This window comes from Cyprinus carpio, chromosome A20 (genome assembly GCF_018340385.1).
Source record: "Cyprinus carpio isolate SPL01 chromosome A20, ASM1834038v1, whole genome shotgun sequence".
Classification (NCBI taxonomy): domain Eukaryota; kingdom Metazoa; phylum Chordata; class Actinopteri; order Cypriniformes; family Cyprinidae; genus Cyprinus; species Cyprinus carpio.
The window spans coordinates 23689610-23711358 of NC_056591.1; the positions used below are offsets into that span (position 1 = coordinate 23689610).

A 21749-nucleotide genomic window follows, 5' to 3' on the forward strand; every position below is an offset into this window, starting at 1 on the left:
AAACATTTTAAACAATATATGTACTTTTAATCTAAAAATCTAGGAGTATGCTATTTCTTTTAAGATGACAATAAGTCTACATTACAAAATTATGTATAGAAAATCTTTATTTAGATTAGGTAAAAATTTTTCATTTTAAAAAACTTCTGTGTATAGTATAGGCAAAACCAAAAAAATAAAAAAATTAAACATACAAAAAAGAAAAAGAATGGCAGCTTGAATTCTATCTTTCCACTAGGACAGAGTTACATTACCATAAAACCAGCACGAATTACAAAGACCAAACCAAGCGGGACTGTTCTGGGTTGGACTGCTCAATAACCACCACTTATACGAATTGCAGCCACTGAAGTGTAGCACAGGCTCTTATAGAAGCGTGGGTAAGTTATGCCCACTCATCCAAGCATTTCAGAATATGGTTTATAAGGTGTCTAGAAATCATATACAAGTATATATTCTGGACATATGTAGATAAAACACCATGCAGTACTTCTCTTTTTTCTGTTTTTTTTTGTTTACTGTTGTTGTTTTTTTTTCTTTTCTGCAACTTCTGAACTTGGACAGCTGATATAGCTTCTCTCTGAACATCATACAAGGTAGCAATTAATAACGTAAGATTAAAAATATTTTAATGCATAACGATAGAGTTAAAGCCAAAGAAGTTTGAAAAAAACTTTTCAACTAAAGTTAAAAAGTGAACCAAATTAAGTTTGTCAGTATTGGTGATGTCAGTTCTGCTCCACAGTAAAGTGCCATCATGGGAGATGGTGAAATGGAGTGTTTCGGCCCGGCGGCCATTTACCTCCGGACAAAAAAAAGAGAGAATGAGGCTCAGAACACCCCCTTTGATGCCAAAAGGCGTTCTTTGTGGGAGAAGGGAAGATGAGAAGCAATCACACTAAATAATGGAAGTTAACCGCTATTAATGACATATGAAATTGTTATTCCCCTTTTTAATTCTTGGGTCAAACTGTGTTTTATGCATTAACGCTTTCTAAAAGCAGACAGACACAATGCAGCATAGAAAACTGTCTATCTCATTTCCACTGCAGAATCGACTTCCAACTTCTTTGAAAGTTTGCATATCGATGGCCAAATAGAACATGTGCTGTTCTCTGGTGGCACTTTGGCAAGGAAATAACAACTTTAACAAAATCTGAAGTACACCCAAAGTGCTTGAGATTGAGCTGTACTCTGCCAACGCTATAGTTTATACTGAACATGTTGAGATTATGTAAAAAAAAAATGTATAATATATATTATTCTGAATTTTCAAGAGTAATGATTTGGAAGAATGAAAAAGACACCAACAAACTCCTACAGCAAGCATATAATATGACTTGTGCTGCATTTTGTCATGTGTGTAACATAAAAAGAAATACAGATTCAATGCTAGCCTGGCTTTTTATTGTGTGTCAACCATAATGAAACTATTTTCAAACATTTCACATATTTTTTCATGCAGCAACAGTTTTTTTTCACACACGCAAAGAGGGTTGCTATTTAGTTTAAGAACCAACAATATTTGCAATACACAATGGCAACAATAATATTCATTAGTACACAAGCTAGAGCAGAACTAAAGTAAAAGAGAGCAAGATTTTTTACCGAGTCCCATTGTCGTGGATGGTGTGTATTAGTGATTGCAGAAGAGGTGTGGTCCTTTTAATTACTTCACATGACACCCTCACCCCCATGCACACACGCGTCTCCATGAAAGCCTGAATTATTTGATGCATGTCAAGAAGTCAGAAGATTTGGCACAAAACTTCAGTGGTCCCTTTTGGAGTCTCCAAGTGTCCTTTTTTGAAAATATATAAATTTATCTTGAAATAAGCTTGCAGAAAATAGTTTTGCAAGAATCACCCTTCAATCTTTTGGTTTACTTTGCTGGATATAGTAACATAACTTACAAAAATTAATGTGTTAAACAAGATAAAATGGTAAATGTTTCATTTCCCATGAGGGTGGATTATCACGGTGTAAACACAATTAATCCAATTAAAAAAAAATAATCTATTGAAATCCTATGTAATATAAACTATAAAATCAAGCAAAGTTTCAGGCTTGTAAAACCCAAAGTCAGTTAATAGTAGGTAACAATGTACAACAATAGTAAAATGCAGCAACAATAAATGTTACATTACACACCTAAAGATCCAGACAATCTAGAAACAAAACAGTCAAAACTCTTCTTTGCTTGTTTTTTTTAAAAGGTACATTGAGTGAAAAATAATATGTTGCACTTACAGCGAGATCTTCGTGGTGTCATGATGGGTCAGATAAGTCTTCAACTGTGGCCTGGATGATGGCACCTAAATCTCAGTACAAAACAGAAGGCTCACTGTGCGAATTTAAGTTTTATCCATCTAAGATCATGCTGTTATAAACTTTGGAGTCATAATATTACTATGAAACAGATTGGCAGTGACCACTGTGGTTTAATTGCCCAATTAAAACATCTGCCAGAGATTAATATTTCTCCTTTTGGAAAAGGACTGTTACAGTCCATCTCTGGTAATAAATCTTAAAAGGTTTTTTTAAGGTCCTGCGTTGCCAACCTTCTCAAATTGGTCAAGAGGAAAAATTCTCTGCTCACATGCCTGCAGATTGAACTAAATCTATAATTACATACAATAAAAGAAAAAAAATTGATTTTTAACTAATTTGTGTGAAAAGTGACATATGCAAGACATGACTTTTATCCGACTTGAGGGAAGTAATATGGACATTAAATGTCCAAAAAAACAAACACCAGGAACAAAGGTCAGTATGGTGTATGACATTTGGGTGATTTAGCAATTTTAATCGGATATTTAAACCTGATAAATATGATTTAGAAAAATACATTTTATATTTCCTTTACTAAAAATAACAGCTTTTAGGCATCAGCTTTCGCTGTCACCCCTGAAACTCAATACCAGTGACAGCTGACTGCTTCTCCACATCCAAACCAAGTTACTCCTCTGTGCCAAGTTATATTTTTTTTACGGCTGCTACATTGAAATGAGAGCTGTTATATCAAATTACAACAAATTATAAACAAACAAGTTTCACATAGGACAACCGACGTGAACAAGAACCGCATGGATAAAGAATGGATTGTAAAACATTTGTTTAACAAGATAAGTATCTTAATCTAAAATTCTAGGGAGTATGCTATTTCTTTTAAGATGAAAACATCTCAACATTACAAAATTATGTATAGAAACTATTTATATGAGTGGGAAAATTTTTCATTTTTAAAAACTTGCATAGTATAGCAAACCAAGAAATAAATAAATAAATAAATAAAAAGAAAAAGAATGGCAGCTTGAATTCTTCATTTTCCACTAGGACAGGAGTTACATTACCATAAACCAAGCAGAATTACATGACCAAATCAAGCGGGACTGTTCTGCTGACTGTAGATCAATAAGTGCAACACTATAATAAATGGCAGCCACTGAAGGTAGCACAGTGGCCTAAGAAGGTGGGTAAGCTATGCCCACTCATTCTGCCACTGTTTCAGAATACTGGTGTTATATGTGTCTATGTTTGAAATCATATATTAGCATATATATTCTAACATATGTAGATAAACACCATGCAGGTACTCTTTTTCTGTTTTTTGGTTTACTGTTGTTGTTTTTTTTTCTTTTTCAGAATCCTGAACTTGACAGCTGATTATTTCTCTCTGAACATAGATACAAGGTAAAAGTACTAATAACGTAAGATTAAAAATATTTTAATGCATAACGTATTTAGTAGAGTTAAAAAGCCAAAGAAGTTTGAAAAAACTTTCAACTAAAGTTAAAAAAGTGAACCAAATTAGAGTTTGTGTCAGTATTGTGATGTCAGTTCTGCTCCACAGTAAAGTGCCATCATGGGAGATGGTGAAATGGAGTGTTTTCGGCCCGGCGGCCATTTACCTCCGGAAAAACAGAAAAAGAAGAGAATCGAGGCTCAGAACACCCCCTTTGAATGCCAAAACGGCGTTCTTTGTGGTAGATGCAGATGAGATGTACCCTAAAGGGTACTCTCTTGTTAGTAAAGAGGGTGGCAAAGCTACTGTCAAAACTCACAGTGGGAAAGTAAGTATGATAGATAAAAAAAATGCTACTGCAATTGAGTCTGCAGGAGTTAAACAAGTTCAGTAAAATAGATTGTACAAAACGTGTACAGAAAAGTCTTATCCTCCTTCTGATTACTGATTAATGTTCATTACAGACTGTCACAGTAAAAGAAGATGAAATCTTCCCCATGAATCCTCCCAAGTTTTGACAAAAATTGAGGACATGGCCATGATGACCCACCTCAATGAACCTTGTGTGCTGTACAACCTCAAAGAGCGTTACGCAGCATGGATGATCTATGTAAGTCTAAATCAATCATTGTTTATTTCCTAGGATGGGACGGCAGCATTGTAAAAACTGGACTATCTATCTCCATTTCAGACCTACTCTGGCTTGTTCTGCGTCACTGTCAATCCATACAAGTGGCTCCCAGTGTACGACGCAGTTGTGTTGTGGCTGGATACAGAGGCAAAAAAGGATGGATTGAAGCGGGGGGGGCCCACCTCACATCTTCTCCATCTCTGACAACGCCTACCAGTTCATGCTCACTGGTAAGTGGATTCTGGAAGTGTGTCTTTCTAAAGTTCAAGAATACATTCATTTGGTAAGTGCTTTTTAAGTAGTACTACTTTGGTTTACATCACACACACACACATACACACAAAACACTTCAATGGGACCATACCTTTTTTAAATGAACTTACATGAATCGATATAAATAAAACACAAAGGTTATCATACACCCTATTAATGTGTAAATGCAAGAACAACAACAAATAAATTCACTAAAAATTCTTCACAAACAATTTCTACCTTACAGTTAAATTCAAGTTCTACCTATTTTGGTAAAACTATTACATTCCCTGCATTATTTTCAGATCGTGAGAACCAGTCTGTCCTGATTACGTGAGTAAATATTGCTCTGATGGAATAAGCTAAAGCTTTTCAATTATATGCATAAATTAATTGAAAATGTATTGACTAAAACATGATCTTGTATCAATCTCCAGTGGAGAATCTGGTGCAGGAAAAGACTGTGAACACAAACGTGTCATTCAGTACTTTGCAACTGTTGGTGCGATGTCTGGACCGAAGAAGCCAGAACCAGTCCCTGGAAAAATGCAGGTTAGTAAATACCTATTCTAGACGATGTTATTGATTACAGTATTTGTGCTTCACCTCATACCTACTAACTACTGCCCATCAATTACTTAGGGATCACTGGAGGACCAAATCGTGGCAGCCAACCCTCTGCTGGAGGCTTATGGTAATGCCAAGACTGTGAGGAACGACAACTCCTCTCGTTTTGTAAGTTGCACTTATGAATCATTACAGCATTGTACAACGTCAGTCACACTTTCAAAACTGCTAAACAGTTGAGCTTTTGTAAATGATTTCAATCTCCGTAGGGTAAATTCATCAGGATTCACTTTGGGTGACCACTGGAAAACTTGCCTCAGCTGATATTGAAACTTGTGAGTCAACACTGTTTTTAGCCTAATACTTTTATTTGGGGACTAACAAGTGAATTAATCAACTGAACTCAATGTCTTTTTTTCATCACTTTTTACAGATCTGCTGGAAAAGTCCAGAGTAAACATTCCAGCTGTCTGCTGAGAGGAGTTACCACATCTTCTACCAGCTCATGACTGGACACAAGCCAGAGCTGCTTGGTGAGAAATCTACAGGATTGTGTGTTTCAGTTATTTCCTAGTTTGAGACCACTGTTAACATGCTGCACATCAACTCTTTACAGAGGCCCTGCTCATCACCACCAACCCTTATGACTATCCAATGATCAGCCAGGGTGAAATCACTGTCAACAGTATCAATGATGTGGAAGAGTTCATTGCCACAGATGTATGTGGACAACTCAGTTTTTATTATTATTACTAGTGATATTTTCAGATTACAAGCAATGTATCTGGCATGAAATTAAAAATAAGAACAATAGCATGAACTGGTGTAAATACTGCATGACATGCAATATAAACTGCATATTAATGCATAATGTGTTTTATTTGGTCTGTGTTAAAACAGACTGCCATTGACATTCTGGGCTTCAGTGCTGATGAGAAAATCAGCATCTACAAGCTGACTGGTGCTGTGATGCATCATGGAAACATGAAGTTCAAACAGAAGCAGAGAGAGGAGCAGGCTGAACCTGACGGCACTGAGGGTAGGGTGTATTATTACAAAATTAGCAATGCAAACATTGACTTCATTAGTGAAAGTAATGCATTAAAACTGTTCTTCCTCAGTGGCCGATAAAATCGCCTACCTCATGGGCATCAACTCCGCTGACATGCTGAAAGCTCTGTGCTACCCAAGAGTGAAGGTCGGGAATGAGATGGTGACCAAAGGCCAGACAGTACCACAGGTGATAATTTACCTTATCAATAGATAAAAAAAAAAATAGAAAAATGTCCCATAGACATTCAGAAAACACAATTAAATTAAAAATTAAGTCTAATATCAATTACACTGACCTTTGAATTTCTCAGGTGAACAACGCAGTCCGTCGGCTCTCTGCAAGTCTGTCTATGAGAAAATGTTCTTGTGGATGGTTGTCCGTATCAATGAGATGTTGGACACCAAGCAGCCTAGACAGTTCTTCATTGGTGTGCTGGACATCGCTGGATTTGAGATCTTTGATGTGAGCATCAATCATTAATGTCTCTGAAAGAATAAAGATATAAAAAAATAAGTCCAGTTGCAAGAACTTCCTTCTGTTGAATTATCAGTTCAACAGCTTGGAGCAGCTTTGCATCAACTTCACAAATGAGAAACTGCAACAGTTCTTCAACCACCACATGTTTGTTCTGGAGCAAGAGGAGTACAAGAAAGAAGGCATTGAATGGGAGTTCATTGACTTTGGTATGGACTTGGCTGCCTGCATTGAGCTCATTGAGAAGGTAAGAGGATATTCTGTAAATTAAATTTACTATTTACATTGTGACTGTACTTAAGTGTAAATATTTCTTCAACAGCCAATGGGCATCTTCTCCATCCTTGAAGAGGAGTGCATGTTCCCCAAGGCAACAGACACAAGCTTCAAAAACAAGCTGCATGATCAGCATTTGGGCAAATGTGCAGCTTTCCAGAAGCCCAAGCCTGCCAAAGGTAAGGCAGAGGCCCACTTCTCTCTGGTGCACTACGCCGGCACTGTGGACTACAACATTGTTGGCTGGTTGGACAAGAACAAGGATCCATTGAATGACTCTGTTGTGCAACTCTACCAAAAGTCATCCCTCAAAGTGCTGGCCTTCCTGTATGCCGCTCATGGAGCTGCTGAAGGTATGAACATCTGCATTTCCTGAATTCTTCAATATTAATTTTAATGATGTGCAAAACAGAGAAAAGCTAACTGTATCTTAATGTAGTACACTGTTATCACATATTCTACACTTCATAAAAACATTAAGTATATCTATGCACGATGATGACAGAGCAGTTAATATCTGTCAATATCAGATATCAATCTAATGAACAGCTTAATATAAAGCAAAATAAAATCAATAATAACATATTTCTTTGACATAAAACAGCTGAGGGCGGCGGTGGAAAGAAAGGCAAGAAGAAGGGTGGTTCCTTCCAGACTGTGTCTGCACTTTTTAGGGTAAACATAATTCTCTCTTTTAATGAAGGATGTGAACATCTTCTCCATTAAAAACTGAACTAATTTCATAAACATTTCCACAGGAGAACTTGGGTAAGCTGATGACTAACCTGAGGAGCACTCACCCTCACTTTGTGCGCTGCTTGATTCCTAATGAATCCAAGACTCCAGGTAAACTTGTTCCCCCAAAAATCTAATGCATCACAGTTTTGAAAATATCTCTGGAACCTTAACAACATTTGCATTGCAGGTCTGATGGAGAACTTCCTGGTTATCCACCAGCTCAGATGTAATGGTGTGCTGGAGGGTATCAGAATCTGCAGGAAGGGTTTCCCCAGCAGAATCCTATATGGCGACTTCAAGCAGAGGTAAAGACCTTTTGCAACCTTCCTTATTGCAGATGATGCACCATTTAATCTTCATCATGTTAAGAATATATATATTTTTTTGATTTCACAAGAACATGACTCTCCTGTTAATGTCCTCTAGATACAAAGTATTAAATGCTAGTGTCATCCCTGAGGGGACAGTTCATTGACAACAAAAAGGCTTCAGAGAAACTCTTGGGCTCTATTGATGTGGACCACACCCAATACAAGTTTGGACACACCAAGGTGAGCTCCTCAATTAATATACCACATGGCGAAACAAAGTTCTCTTATTATAATTAATTACTTGATAATTTACGTAATTTGAGTAAAAACAAATCTTAATGCCACACTACACAATCATAACATTTCTAATGTTATGCCTAATGGTTAGAGAGTAAGACTTGTAACCTAAAAGTCGCAGGTTCAAGCCTTGGTAACGGCAGGGATTGTAGGTATGTACAGCGCTCTCTGCCACCTTCAATACCACGAGCAAGGCACTGAACCCCCAAAAATAGCTGTTCCTCGGGCACTGCAACAAAAATAGCTGACCACTGCTCCGAGTGTGTGTTAACGGTGTGTATGTTTGTTCACTACTGACTACTGTGTGTGTGTGCGCACTTGGATGGGTTAAAGGCAGAGCACCAATTTCAAGTATGGGTCACCATACTTAGCTACCCATCACGTCCTAAATGGACCCCCTTTGTGCTTGGGAAATTATCACGCTTCCCCAAACTGTTAAATCATAGATAAAATCATCGTCAGCATTTTAGATTAATTATATTTTTATAATTTTATTTTAACAGGTGGTACAATCCTGATCATATGAACTTTTTACAAGCAGTGTATTTTAGGGATTCTAATAAATAGATGAAGAAAATGTCAGTAATCAAATTAAAGCATATTCTGCAAACAGCTAACCTGCCAAACATTAATTAAATACAACATCTAATTTGAAGAGTAGTTGAACATAAACATGATGTTGTTAAAAATGGTATTAAAGCAATTGCTTTCATCTACACAGTGCACAACCAGTGCAGAACATTTCAGCCACATATTTTTCATTTTACATAAACTTTTTAGAATCAGAATTAGAAAGAACTTTTTTGCCTTGTTTACACACACAAGAAATTCATTTTGGTGTAAGGAGCTTCCAGTACAGAAGGTGCAGACATAATAAAAGGCAGTAAAATGAAATAAAACCTTAATAACAACAATAAAGAGAATAGACAATAAATAATTAATAAAAAATAACAATATGTAAAAAAAAAATTAGGGCTACCCTTGACTAAAGATTTTTCTGGTCGACTAGTAGTCGTTCATTTGAAGCATTAGTCGACTAATCACACGTTTATCAATAAATCATTTAAATCATAATAATGAGCCTTTAGAGGGGGCATGACAGTTTCACCCAATCTCATGTTAATCTTGAATACCTATAGAGTAGTACTGCATCCTACATATCTCCAAAAAGTCTTTAGTTTTATCATATTTATAAAAGAAAGATACAGCTTTTCTGATTCTCTCCAGAAAAAGCAGAGCTCCTGGAGGCGAGTTGTGGGCAGAGCTAAAAAGTGACAAGCACTTGAGCGCTGAATGCCAACTTACCGTCTGCAGTTCTGAATCATGACTGGGATCTTTTATAGCTGGGACAGCTCCATCTTTTAGTATCAAATGATGTGCAGCGCTGCCACCGAATAAAGCTCGTTGATAGGCGTGATCTCGCTCTTGCTCTGGTCGATGCATGCGCGGGCGCGTTTTTCCGGGAGAAAGGCCCATATATGGAGTTCCACCCTCGTCTACGTCATGAAGAGCCACGATCAAAAAAAACTCTCTGAAACTTGTACGAACCTGGAAATAAGATTTTTGGCACAGAAATTTTTTAAACTTTGTCCATGCTTAGCATGAGAATCCAACTCTTTAACAGTGTAAACAACTCTGAATGCATGAAACAGCATTGTACCCCGCTTTTAATTGCCTACATTGCCTAATAAGTGCACTAGTATATGCATAAAGCTTGCCACAGCACACCGGCAGGAGTAATGGTTATAAATGTGTCAGGGAAAACAGTAAGGAGGCTGCATTAACATTTTAACAATTAATTGATAAACTTGTGCTTTCTTTTGTCGTTTTAAGAGATGAACTCAGCAACACTGACTCGTCATCTCTGCAGTTACGCAAAAGTGGATGCGCCTGTATGAATGTTTCATATGGATTACATAATCTGTGAATATTTGTTTTCCATTTGAATTGGTTCATTTGAAAGTAGACATTTCGCTCTGTATTGATATGTTTTTTATATTTGTAAGGCAAGTATACACAGTTTCGGAGTTTCGCGCTCAAGTTCACACAGAAAACTCATCCTGTTTGCTTTTTTATTGTTTTACAAAAGCACAATGTTTTGTTGTTATTGTGAGTGCACACAAATAAATGTAGAGTCTTTACAGATTCGAAAGGTGTGTTACTCTTATTTGTATGACCAAAACTGATAGTGTATCTTAAGAGCAAGTAACCGCACCGGCGCCTCCATCTGTCCTGCAGTGAGCTACTGTTCAGCTTCCACACTCCGCACAGACACTTAAACAGCGCGCACATTTCTAGGTTAACATTAGATTAAGCGGCCATGTAAAGTTGCTAATACCTACATATTTGAGATAAGCCATATTTGAGGTTGATGAATGATAGGCGAGCATTTTGAAGTCCTGCCCGATGTACTGTATTACCACATAGACCAGCTGTTAACTATATGCATGGATTCTGCCAATGTGGATGTTTTTTTTATTAATTTTTTTTTTCCTGTGACTAATAAGATTTTGGTCGACCAAGCCTCTTCTGGTCGACTAATGGTTAGTCAAATATTAGGGGGCACTTCTCCTGAAGTCCACTATCATCTCCACTTTTTTTAGGTAGGGCAGGACCAGTCTCTCAAATGTCTTCATGACCACAGACTTGAGAGGTCTATAGTCATTAGCCGCTTTCCACTTTTGAGCCAGTGCTTTAAATGGGCCGGGCGGGGCTAATAGCCTTGGACCTGTAGCATCGAGCCCAAAATCACGCTGCGTTCCCACCGTTGGGCCAGAAGAACCGCTGCGCTTCACTAAAACCTGCCCCTTTACAAGCCTCTCAGGAACAGCGTCACGCAACCCCATTATTTCCCCAACAAAGAGAAGTTATCAGAAAACTAATAAGAAATAAGTCACTGGAACTAGCGTGATCACAAAACGAACACGATAAAAGCGACCATTTATTTGCATGCTTTGTTAAAGATTTAAAATCCAAAAGCATTGATGTTTTACAATAATAAGTGATACATTGATCATAATGAATTAATTTATCAGGATTAAAAATGAGTCACACAGAAATAAAGTGGTATGAACATAGCCTACCTACTTATTCAGTCTGTTTCTGTTTGTGTAGTCACCATATATGCATCACATTTAGAAAGAATGATCATTTCTATATTTGTATAAAAGCTCCTGAACATAAACCATTATTATATTTTTATGACATACGCGGAGCTAAACTCTCAAGACAAGACTTATGACAGATAAAATGTTATAGCTATTAACTTTATCAAATGTTCCGCGGCACTTACGCTATCTAAATAAGTGAAAAAAATAAAATAAGATGTATCTAGATGTGGAGAAACTCTGTCTTTGTTGATAACCACTCCTCTAGCCCCAGCTGGCCCACTCTGTCCCAAGGTTTTTGTCTGGCTTAAAAAAAAAACAGGCCGTTGGCCCTAAGCAAGCACCTGCGAGGCACGATTAAGCCTCGGAAGTGACAGTAGAAACACGACTGGCCCTGGCGCGCACTAGCATGGCCACTTTTGGCCCGACAGTGGAAATGAGGCTATTAAGTCCAGTGATTTGGGGTTTTGTGGGGACCGGAATGATAATGTAGCCTTTAAATCAGCAGGGAACTTCACATAGTTTCAGTGATCTGTTGAAGATCTGTGTGAAAATGGGGACCAGTAGGGCAGCAAAGACTTTTAGACAGGCAGGTGAAACACCATCTGGGCCTGAAGTTTTCTGAAGACCTTGTTAATGTCCTCTACACAAACCTTAAGCACAGGTTGAATGATGGGGGAGGCAGGGAGGGGGGTTGCAGGGGGGTAGGCGAACGTTAACTCCATTCGTGGCACCATCTTGATTACATATATTGATTACATTTCATCCACTCCTCATAATCCAACCATCCCTGGTCTACATTGCTTTGATACCAATATACATTTATCTATTTTTTATAAAGTGGCTTATTAGAAGAAAAAAAAATCTTTTGACCTTACACAAACACAGGCAGACAGCACTGAAAGCAGCTAATGTTCATCACACCAAATAATTCAGCAGATGAATATAGAGATAGCAATTCCAAGAAATATAAAGTAAATTTGTGTAGTGACATAAAAATTTCTTTAAATATGCACACTTTTGACTACAATCCATAATTGACGATATTCAGTGAAGCTTGCATATAACTGCCTGCCTGAGTTTTGTTGAGGTGGAACAAAACTGGATGGAGCGGCCCCCTCATAATTCTCTATCTAGGAAAAAACCCTATATATAACGGACAGTGTACCATAACCCAGGTCACATTTATATTGAGGAGGATAACTTGGCTTCTTCAACATTGTACCACTTAGAATGTTCTAAACATTCTTGTAGGTGTTCTTCAAAGCTGGTCTGTTGCGTACTCTTGAGGAGATGAGAGATGAGAAACTAGCAACACTGGTTACCATGACTCAAGCTTTGTGCCGTGGATACGTCATGAGGAAGGAGTTTGTCAAAATGATGGAGAGGAGGTACAATCTACTTACAAAACTGTCTGGAACACAACTGTTTAGTACCACAGATTGATAATGACTGATTTACTGATTACAATTTACACAGAGAATCAATTTATTCCATCCAATACAACATCCGCTCATTCATCATGAATGTCAAACATTGGCCATGGATGAAGCTCTACTTCAAGATCAAGCCTCTTCTGAAGAGTGCAGAGACTGAGAAAGAAATGGCAGCCATGAAGGAGAACTATGAAAAAATGAAGGAGGACTTAACAAAGGCATTAGCTAAAAAGAAGGAGCTTGAGGAGAAAATGGTGTCACTTCTTCAAGAGAAAAACGACCTTCAGCTGCAAGGAACAGCTTTGAGTATTGTCAGCACTTATTGATCCTAATATGGATCCTATAGCTATGAACATAAGTCATTAACTACATCCATGTCAATGAACAGGAATCTGAAAACCTCTCTGATGCTGAAGAGAGATGTGAAGGACTCATCAAAAGCAAGATCCAGCTCGAAGCCAAACTCAAAGAGACAAATGAGAGACTGGAGGATGAAGAGGAAATCAATGCTGAACTGACTGCCAAGAAGAGGAAACTGGAGGATGAATGCTCCGAGCTGAAGAAAGACATTGATGACCTGGAGCTCACCTTGGCAAAAGTGGAGAAGGAAAAGCATGCAACAGAAAACAAAGTCAGTATTTTTTGACATCGTCAAACCGCTGACTGTGATTCAGGCTCTTGAGAATGAAACCAATAATCAATGCTTCCATGTAGGTAAAAAACCTGACGGAGGAGATGGCCTCTCAGGATGAGAGCATCGCCAAGTTGACCAAAGAGAAGAAAGCCCTCCAAGAGGCACACCAGCAGACTCTTGATGACCTTCAGGCAGAGGAAGACAAAGTCAACACTCTGACTAAATCTAAGACAAAGCTTGAGCAGCAAGTGGATGATGTAAGATGTTTGGCATGAGAATGAGACAATCAATCAAAGTGAAATTAATTTTGTTGTTATCTACCAGATTTTAATGCTCTGGTTTCTATCACAATAGCTTGAGGGCTCACTGGAGCAAGAGAAGAAACTCCGTATGGACCTTGAGAGAGCCAAGAGAAAGCTTGAGGGTGATCTGAAACTGGCCCAGGAGTCCATAATGGACCTGGAGAATGACAAACAGCAATCAGATGAAAAGATCAAAAAGTGAGTGGATGTCAACCTTCCCACGATTACACATTTTACAAAAAAATATTTTACACATTTTACAAAACACTTCTTTCAAAACAGGAAGGACTTTGAGATAAGTCAACTTCTCAGCAAGATTGAGGATGAACAGTCTTTGGGAGCACAGCTTCAGAAGAAAATCAAAGAACTTCAGGTAATGCTGAACATAATCTCTTCTATGTGAAAATGTGAAGTTAATGGCAAATCCACATTACAAACATCACAAAAGATTATTATTATTTTTTTCAATTAGGCCCGTATAGAGGAACTAGAAGAGGAAATTGAGGCAGAGCGAGCTGCTCGTGCTAAAGTGGAGAAGCAGAGAGCTGATCTCTCCAGGGAACTTGAAGAGATCAGCGAGAGGCTTGAGGAAGCTGGTGGTGCCACTGCTGCCCAGATTGAGATGAACAAGAAGCGTGAAGCTGAATTCCAGAAGTTGCGTCGTGATCTGGAAGAGTCTACCTTGCAGCATGAAGCTACAGCTGCAGCTCTCCGAAAGAAGCAGGCAGACAGTGTGGCTGAACTCGGAGAACAGATCGACAACCTCCAGCGGGTCAAGCAGAAGCTGGAGAAGGAGAAGAGTGAATACAAGATGGAGATTGATGACTTGACAAGCAACATGGAGGCTGTGGCTAAAGCAAAGGTAATTTCATTAGAGAGTCATTAAATATAAACGCATCTTTACAAACATCTGCATATAACCCTGTACATTTTAAGGCTAATTTAGAGAAGATGTGCCGTACCCTGGAAGACCAGCTGAGTGAAATCAAGACCAAGAGTGATGAAAATGTTCGTCAGCTGAATGACATGAATGCACAACGTGCAAGACTTCAGACTGAAAATGGTAAGGCATGGCAAATAAGGTACACATGTAAAAACCTTTAAAAAATTATTTAAAAGTTTCTCTGTTATTAAATTTCAAAGTAATATTTCTAATGTGATTTAGGTGAATTTAGCCGTCAACTGGAAGAGAAAGAAGCACTTGTTTCACAGCTAACTAGAGGAAAACAGGCTTATACACAGCAAATTGAGGAACTCAAAAGGCATATTGAGGAAGAAGTAAAGGTAGAGTTATACAAAATTGAGTTAATTAATTTTGAAAATTAAGTTTTGATAATCTAAGTAATTGTAAAGATTGGAATTTTGGAAAACTCAAAATATACTGCCTTACAGGCCAAGAATGCTCTAGCCCATGCGGTTCAGTCTGCCCGTCATGACTGTGACTTGCTCAGAGAGCAGTATGAGGAGGAGCAGGAGGCCAAAGCTGAACTCCAGCGTGGAATGTCTAAGGCCAACAGTGAGGTGGCTCAGTGGAGAACCAAATATGAGACTGATGCCATCCAACGCACTGAGGAGCTTGAGGAAGCCAAGTAAATACAGCAAAGAACAATGTCTCCAGCACCCTACATTTAATATCACAAATGTTAGTAAGATTTCATTTCAATTTCTTCAGGAAAAAACTTGCCCAGCGTCTGCAGGATGCTGAAGAATCCATTGAAGCGGTGAACTCCAAGTGTGCCTCTCTGGAAAAGACCAAACAGAGACTTCAGGGTGAAGTAGAGGACCTCATGATTGATGTGGAGAGGGCAAATTCATTGGCTGCCAACCTTGACAAGAAGCAGAGAAACTTTGACAAGGTGAGAAGGACGTGGACAATCTTTAAATCTAAACCTTGAGCCATGGACGTGGCTAAATAACAATGTCTTTTTCTTCAGGTCCTAGCAGAGTGGAAACAGAAGTATGAGGAAAGCCAGGCTGAACTAGAAGGTGCTCAGAAAGAAGCTCGCTCTCTCAGCACTGAGCTGTTCAAAATGAAGAACTCCTATGAAGAAGCTCTTGACCACCTCGAGACCCTGAAGAGGGAGAACAAGAATCTGCAACGTAAATACCACTTTTATTTGTACACCAAGCATGTAAGAAAAGAGATGGATTAAAACAGAACATTTTACAATTCTGCTTTTAAAACTTTTTAGAGGAGATTTCTGACCTAACTGAGCAGCTTGGAGAGACTGGAAAGAGCATTCATGAGTTAGAAAAAGCCAAGAAGACAGTGGAGTCTGAGAAATCAGAGATCCAGACTGCACTTGAAGAAGCCGAGGTGCCATTCTTTTGCTAAAATATGAGCATTATGACAACATTGCTTTTAATAATATTAAAACATTGAATATGGAGTGGAATGAAATCCTGAAATGAAAAACGTAATTTCTGCTTTTTTGTGTGTTTTTTTATTATTATTCAAAAATGTATGTATTACAAAATGTAAAAACTCAAATTTAATTCAGAATTAAGTCAAAATAATAATTTTTTGTAGGGCACCCTGGAACATGAAGAGTCCAAGATTCTTCGTGTGCAGCTGGAGCTGAACCAGGTGAAGAGTGAGATTGACAGGAAGTTGGCTGAGAAGGATGAGGAGATGGAACAGATCAAGAGGAACAGCCAAAGAGTGATCGATTCTATGCAGAGCACTCTGGACTCTGAGGTCAGGAGCAGAAATGATGCCCTGAGAGTCAAAAAGAAGATGGACGGAGATCTGAATGAGATGGAGATCCAGCTTAGTCATGCCAACCGCCAGGCTGCTGAAGCCCAGAAACAGCTCAGGAACGTTCAAGGCCAACTCAAGGTATCTTTCTGTAGAATGAGGAACTGGAAACACATTTAGGTGAATATGATACATGAATTAAATGAATCATAACATACAACTAACAAAGAAAGAACAATACCACAGGATGCCCAACTGCACCTTGATGAAGCTGTCAGAGGACAGGAGGACATGAAGGAGCAGGTGGCCATGGTGGAGCGCAGGAATAACCTGATGCAAGCAGAGATTGAGGAGCTGAGAGCTGCACTGGAGCAAACAGAGAGAGGCCGCAAAGTGGCGGAGCAGGAGCTGGTGGATGCCAGCGAGCGTGTGGGACTGCTGCACTCACAAGTACAGAAAAAATATACTTGGAGCAAATTAATGTTACATGATTACAGAGTTTTAGTTAAATGTACACTAAACTACCTGCTTAAATCCCACAGAATACAAGTCTTATTAACACTAAGAAGAAGCTTGAGGCTGATCTGGTCCAGGTTCAAGGTGAGGTGGATGATGCAGTCCAGGAGGCCAGAAATGCAGAGGAGAAGGCCAAGAAGGCTATCACTGATGTGAGCGCTTACATTCTGTTGCTCTATTCTAAATTAAACAGTTATTTGACTTTGTTTATCTGCGTGTGGTAACAAAGCGAATCTTCATGGAAGGCATTTCTGTCTATATTGGTTAGTTCATTTGAATTGGCTTATATTTCAGGCTGCTATGATGGCTGAGGAGCTGAAGAAGGAGCAGGACACCAGTGCTCATCTGGAGAGGATGAAGAAGAAACTGGAGGTGACTGTCAAAGACCTGCAGCACCGTCTGGATGAGGCTGAGAGTCTGGCCATGAAGGGTGGAAAGAAACAACTCCAGAAACTGGAGTCCAGGGTAAATTACAAGCTAAATACAGTCTTAGATGAACTGGCTATGGGTAGAGATTTGACAGGTGATAACAATAGCCCCTTTCTCACATACAGACTTTACTAGAAAATTACAGATAAATTACCATTAAGAGATCTTCTGTGAACAGGGCTCTTTCAAAAATACTGGTAAATTTGCGCATTTTTGAATTTTCCAGTAAAGTCGTTCTGGTAATTTTACAGCAATTTACTCTTATTACTGTGTGAAAGGGGCTAATGACTCTCTACTGAAGTGCGTGAATTGGAGGCTGAAGTTGAAGCTGAACAGAGACGTGGTGCAGATGCTGTGAAAGGAGTGCGCAAATATGAAAGGAGAGTGAAGGAGCTCACTTACCAGGTAAAACTACACTGGATTTAGAAATGTACCACCTTTCTTAATAATATACATAGTTTGACTAAGACCATGAACAATATTTACACCCAAAGACTGAGGAAGACAAGAAGAACGTGATCCGACTGCAGGATCTGGTAGACAAACTGCAGCTGAAAGTGAAGGCCTACAAGCGCCAGGCTGAAGAAGCTGTAAGTCTAATGTCGTTTTTTTTGTCTTAAGTGTGAGGTTTTGATATTTTCTAGACAACACATTCAGTGCCATGAGTGCAATGCTATGAAAGGGGTTGGATATCTTGTGTCATCCTAACAGGAGGAGCAGGCCAACACTCACCTGTCCAGGTACAGGAAGGTGCAGCACGAGCTGGAGGAGGCTCAAGAGCGCGCTGATATCGCTGAGTCCCAGGTCAACAAGCTGAGAGCCAAGAGCCGTGATGCTGGGAAGGTAACAAAGGCACATAGTAGTTTTAAAATGAGACATTTAATGCTTGATGTTGTCGAGCTGTACTCTGCAAAGCTAGAGTTTATATGTAACATGTTAAAATATTTTTCAACAAAATTGTTATTCTCTGCATTTTCAAGATTAAGGATGAAGAATGAAGAGAAGATACCACACCTACAAGCAAGCATATAATATGACTGTGCTGGGTTTTCATGTGTGTCCAATAAAATGACATACAATCTCTATGCTGTCCTCTTTTTTTGATGTCCACCATATGAAACTTCTTTCAAACTTTTATAGTATCCATTCAACTGACACTTTTATTCAAAAAGGCTTAGCTATTTATCATTAGAACCAACAATATTTGCAGTACAAAATGAGAAGTTTCAAAAGTAAGATACATTATCTTATTTTAAGGCATTAATGTAAAGCAGAAACAAAAGTGAAAGAAAGCAAGATTTTCCCGGTGTTGTGGACGGTAGTTAATTACAGACCGATCTCAAATTTCCCTTTTCTGTCAAAAATACTAGAAAAGGCAGTATCATCTCAACTATGTTCCTTAGAGAGAAATGGTATCTGTGAGGATTTCCAGACAGGATTTAGACCGTATCAGAATTACAAATTACCTGCTCTTATCATTTGATTGTTGTTGTATCTCTTTATTAGTCCTACTGGATCTTAGACATTATCAACCACAACATTCTTTTGAATAGACTACAATATTATGTTGGCATTAGTGGAACTGCATTGGCATGGTTCAAATCTTACTTATCTGACTGTCATCAATTCGTACCAGTGAATGACGAGGTATCATATTGATCATAAGTACAGTATAGAGTACCACAAGGCTCAGTACTAGGAGCATTACTTTTTCAGACTTTACATTTTACCCTTGGGAGATAGCAACAGGAAACACAGTGTTAGCTTCCACTGCTATGCTGATGATACTCAGCTCTATATTTCTTTGTAGCCCGATGAAACAAACCCATTCGCAAAATTAACGGAATGCATGGTTGATATAAAAAAACTGGATGACTAGTAATTTCCTACTAATAAAAAAAAAAGAAACTGAAAAGGTATTGGACCAAAAATAACCTAAAACAATGTCTAACACTTGATGTTAATTCTTCGACATCAGTTAGGAACCTAGGCGTTCTACTTGATAGCAATCTTTCATTTGAAAACCATGTTTCTAATGTTTGTAAGATCATATTTCTCCATCTTTAGCTTACTAAACAAACTCCAGCTGGTCCAAAATGCAGCAGCTAGAGTTCTTACTAGAACCAGGATGTATGACCATATTAGCCCGGTTCTGTCAACTCTGCACTGGCTCCCAGTGAATTAAATACATTTTAAAATCTTGCTAATTACTTATAGAGTCCTGAATGGTTTAGCTCCTCAATACTATAGCGAGCTCTTATCACATTATAGTCCTTCACATCCGCTGCTATCTCAAAACTCTGGCCATTTGATAATACCTAAAATATCAAAATCAACTGCGGGTGGCAGATCCTTTTCTTTTTTAGTGCCCAAACTTGGGAACAATCTACCTAGCGTTGGTCGGGAGGCAGACACACTCAGTTTGCCACTTTCCACTTACCTTGAAGCAGAATTTCCATTCATCTCGGATCTCTGTCATTAACAAGGCATCTTCAGCACAATGCTGTTGACTGGATATTTTGGTATCATTCTCTGAAATCTCTCCAGAAAGTTGCTCCACAACTTTCACAGCCTACCAATGTAGCATGTTTTAGTTGCTTGTATTCTGACTTGACTATTTTACTTGTACGAAGATTGTATTTTACTCTGAAAATACTTCACTGCATACTAGATCAACAATGCAAAGTTAACTGGACATGTCTACTGAGTTTGTGCATTTAGAACAGATGTGGTATGATTGCAAACCATACCATATTCACATAGAAATGCATTTGTAAGCTTTATTCACTGTGATCTGAACCATTTGGCCAAAAATCTTGACATCTAAACAAGCAACAATCTGGAGCAAGTCATATACTCTTCATTACTGTTATTAAAGGCACACAGTATATTGAAAATCAATGTACTTACAGAGAGATATTGGTGGAGTGATGATAGGTCAGGTAAGTCTTCACTGTGGCCTGAATGAGTGCTCTAACCCTAATAAAAAAGAAAAGGAAAGTACGTGACGTCCAGAATTTGTGCTCTGCAATTCACCCACGCAAGTGTGCACATACAGCAGTGAATAGTGAACAAACACACACCTGGGGAGTCATTGAATGTTCGGTTCTTGCTCAAGGGTCTCACCTCAGTCGTGGTATTGAGGGTGGAAGAGAGCACTGGTCATTCACTCCCCCCACCTACAATCCCTGCCGGTACCGAAACTCAAACCCGTGACCGTGGGTTACACTCCAACCATTAGATCCCAACTGCCCCCCAATACTAACAGAATAACTCACTGTGCTATATTTAATGTTTTCTCCATATAAGAACATGCTGTTTATAACTTTGAGAGTCATAATATCACTATGAAACATGATTAGTATTGCAGTGACCACTGAGCTTTAATTGTCCAATAAAAAATCTGGCAGGTTTTAATGGTCCTGCTAGCCAAACTTTTCAAATTAGTCAAGAAGAAAATCTCTTCTCATATGCCTGAGACTGAACTAAATAATTACATACAGCAAGCTTTTCGTGATTATGTAAAAGATTTAAACTAATATGTGCGAAAAGTTGACATTATATGCAAACACTGTTATGTGACTTTATGTGACTTTGAAGAGGAAATGGTTTGTCCAAAAAAACAAATGCTGAAACATGCTGAACACAGGAAAGGTCATTATTGTGTATGACATCAGGTGATCAAGTGGTTACCCCAAAAAGCAAGTTGTATATAACTTTTTTTAAAAGTAAAAGCTTTGAGTCATCAGCTTTTGTTGGATTTGCTGTCACTCCTGAAACTGAAAACCAGTGACAGCTGACTGCTTCTCCACATCCAAACCAAGTTACTCTTCTGTGCCAAGTTCCATTAATTTTAAAGATGCAACATTGAAATAAGACTTGACATCAAATTAAACACTGCAAATAAGCAAGTTCACATAAGAAAACCTACATTTAAACAACATACAGCCTACATAAAGTATGGATTGTAAAACTGTTTAAACCATGAAAGTACATAATCCAAAAGTCTATGAGTATGCTATTTCTTTAACATGAAAACATCTCAATATGATGAAGATTCGTGTAGAAAATTGTTTTTAGATGAAGTAAATGGTAATAACAACTAAAAACCTTGCATCTTATAGCAAGCCAAAAAAATGAATGGCAACTTGCTGTCATTCTATTTTCCACTAGGACAGAGTTACATTACCATAAACCAAGCAGAATTACATGACCAAATCAAGCTGCCAGTTTTGCTGACTGTCCAGTAACAACACTATATAAATGACAACCTCTGATTGTA

The 21749-nt window shown here is 38.4% G+C and overlaps 1 long non-coding RNA gene and 1 pseudogene across 1 annotated transcript; one reads left to right on the plus strand and one right to left on the minus strand.

Annotated features, from left to right (window-relative positions):
• Positions 1-740: 740 nt before the first annotated feature.
• On the plus strand, positions 741-18550 carry LOC109048106 (annotated as a pseudogene).
• LOC122149034 lies at positions 18160-21741 on the minus strand. Its single transcript, XR_006162804.1, has 3 exons — positions 20551-21741; positions 20378-20446; positions 18160-18302 (listed from the first exon to the last, which is right to left on the minus strand). It is a non-coding gene; the product is annotated as an uncharacterized LOC122149034 (long non-coding RNA).
• Positions 21742-21749: the final 8 nt, after the last annotated feature.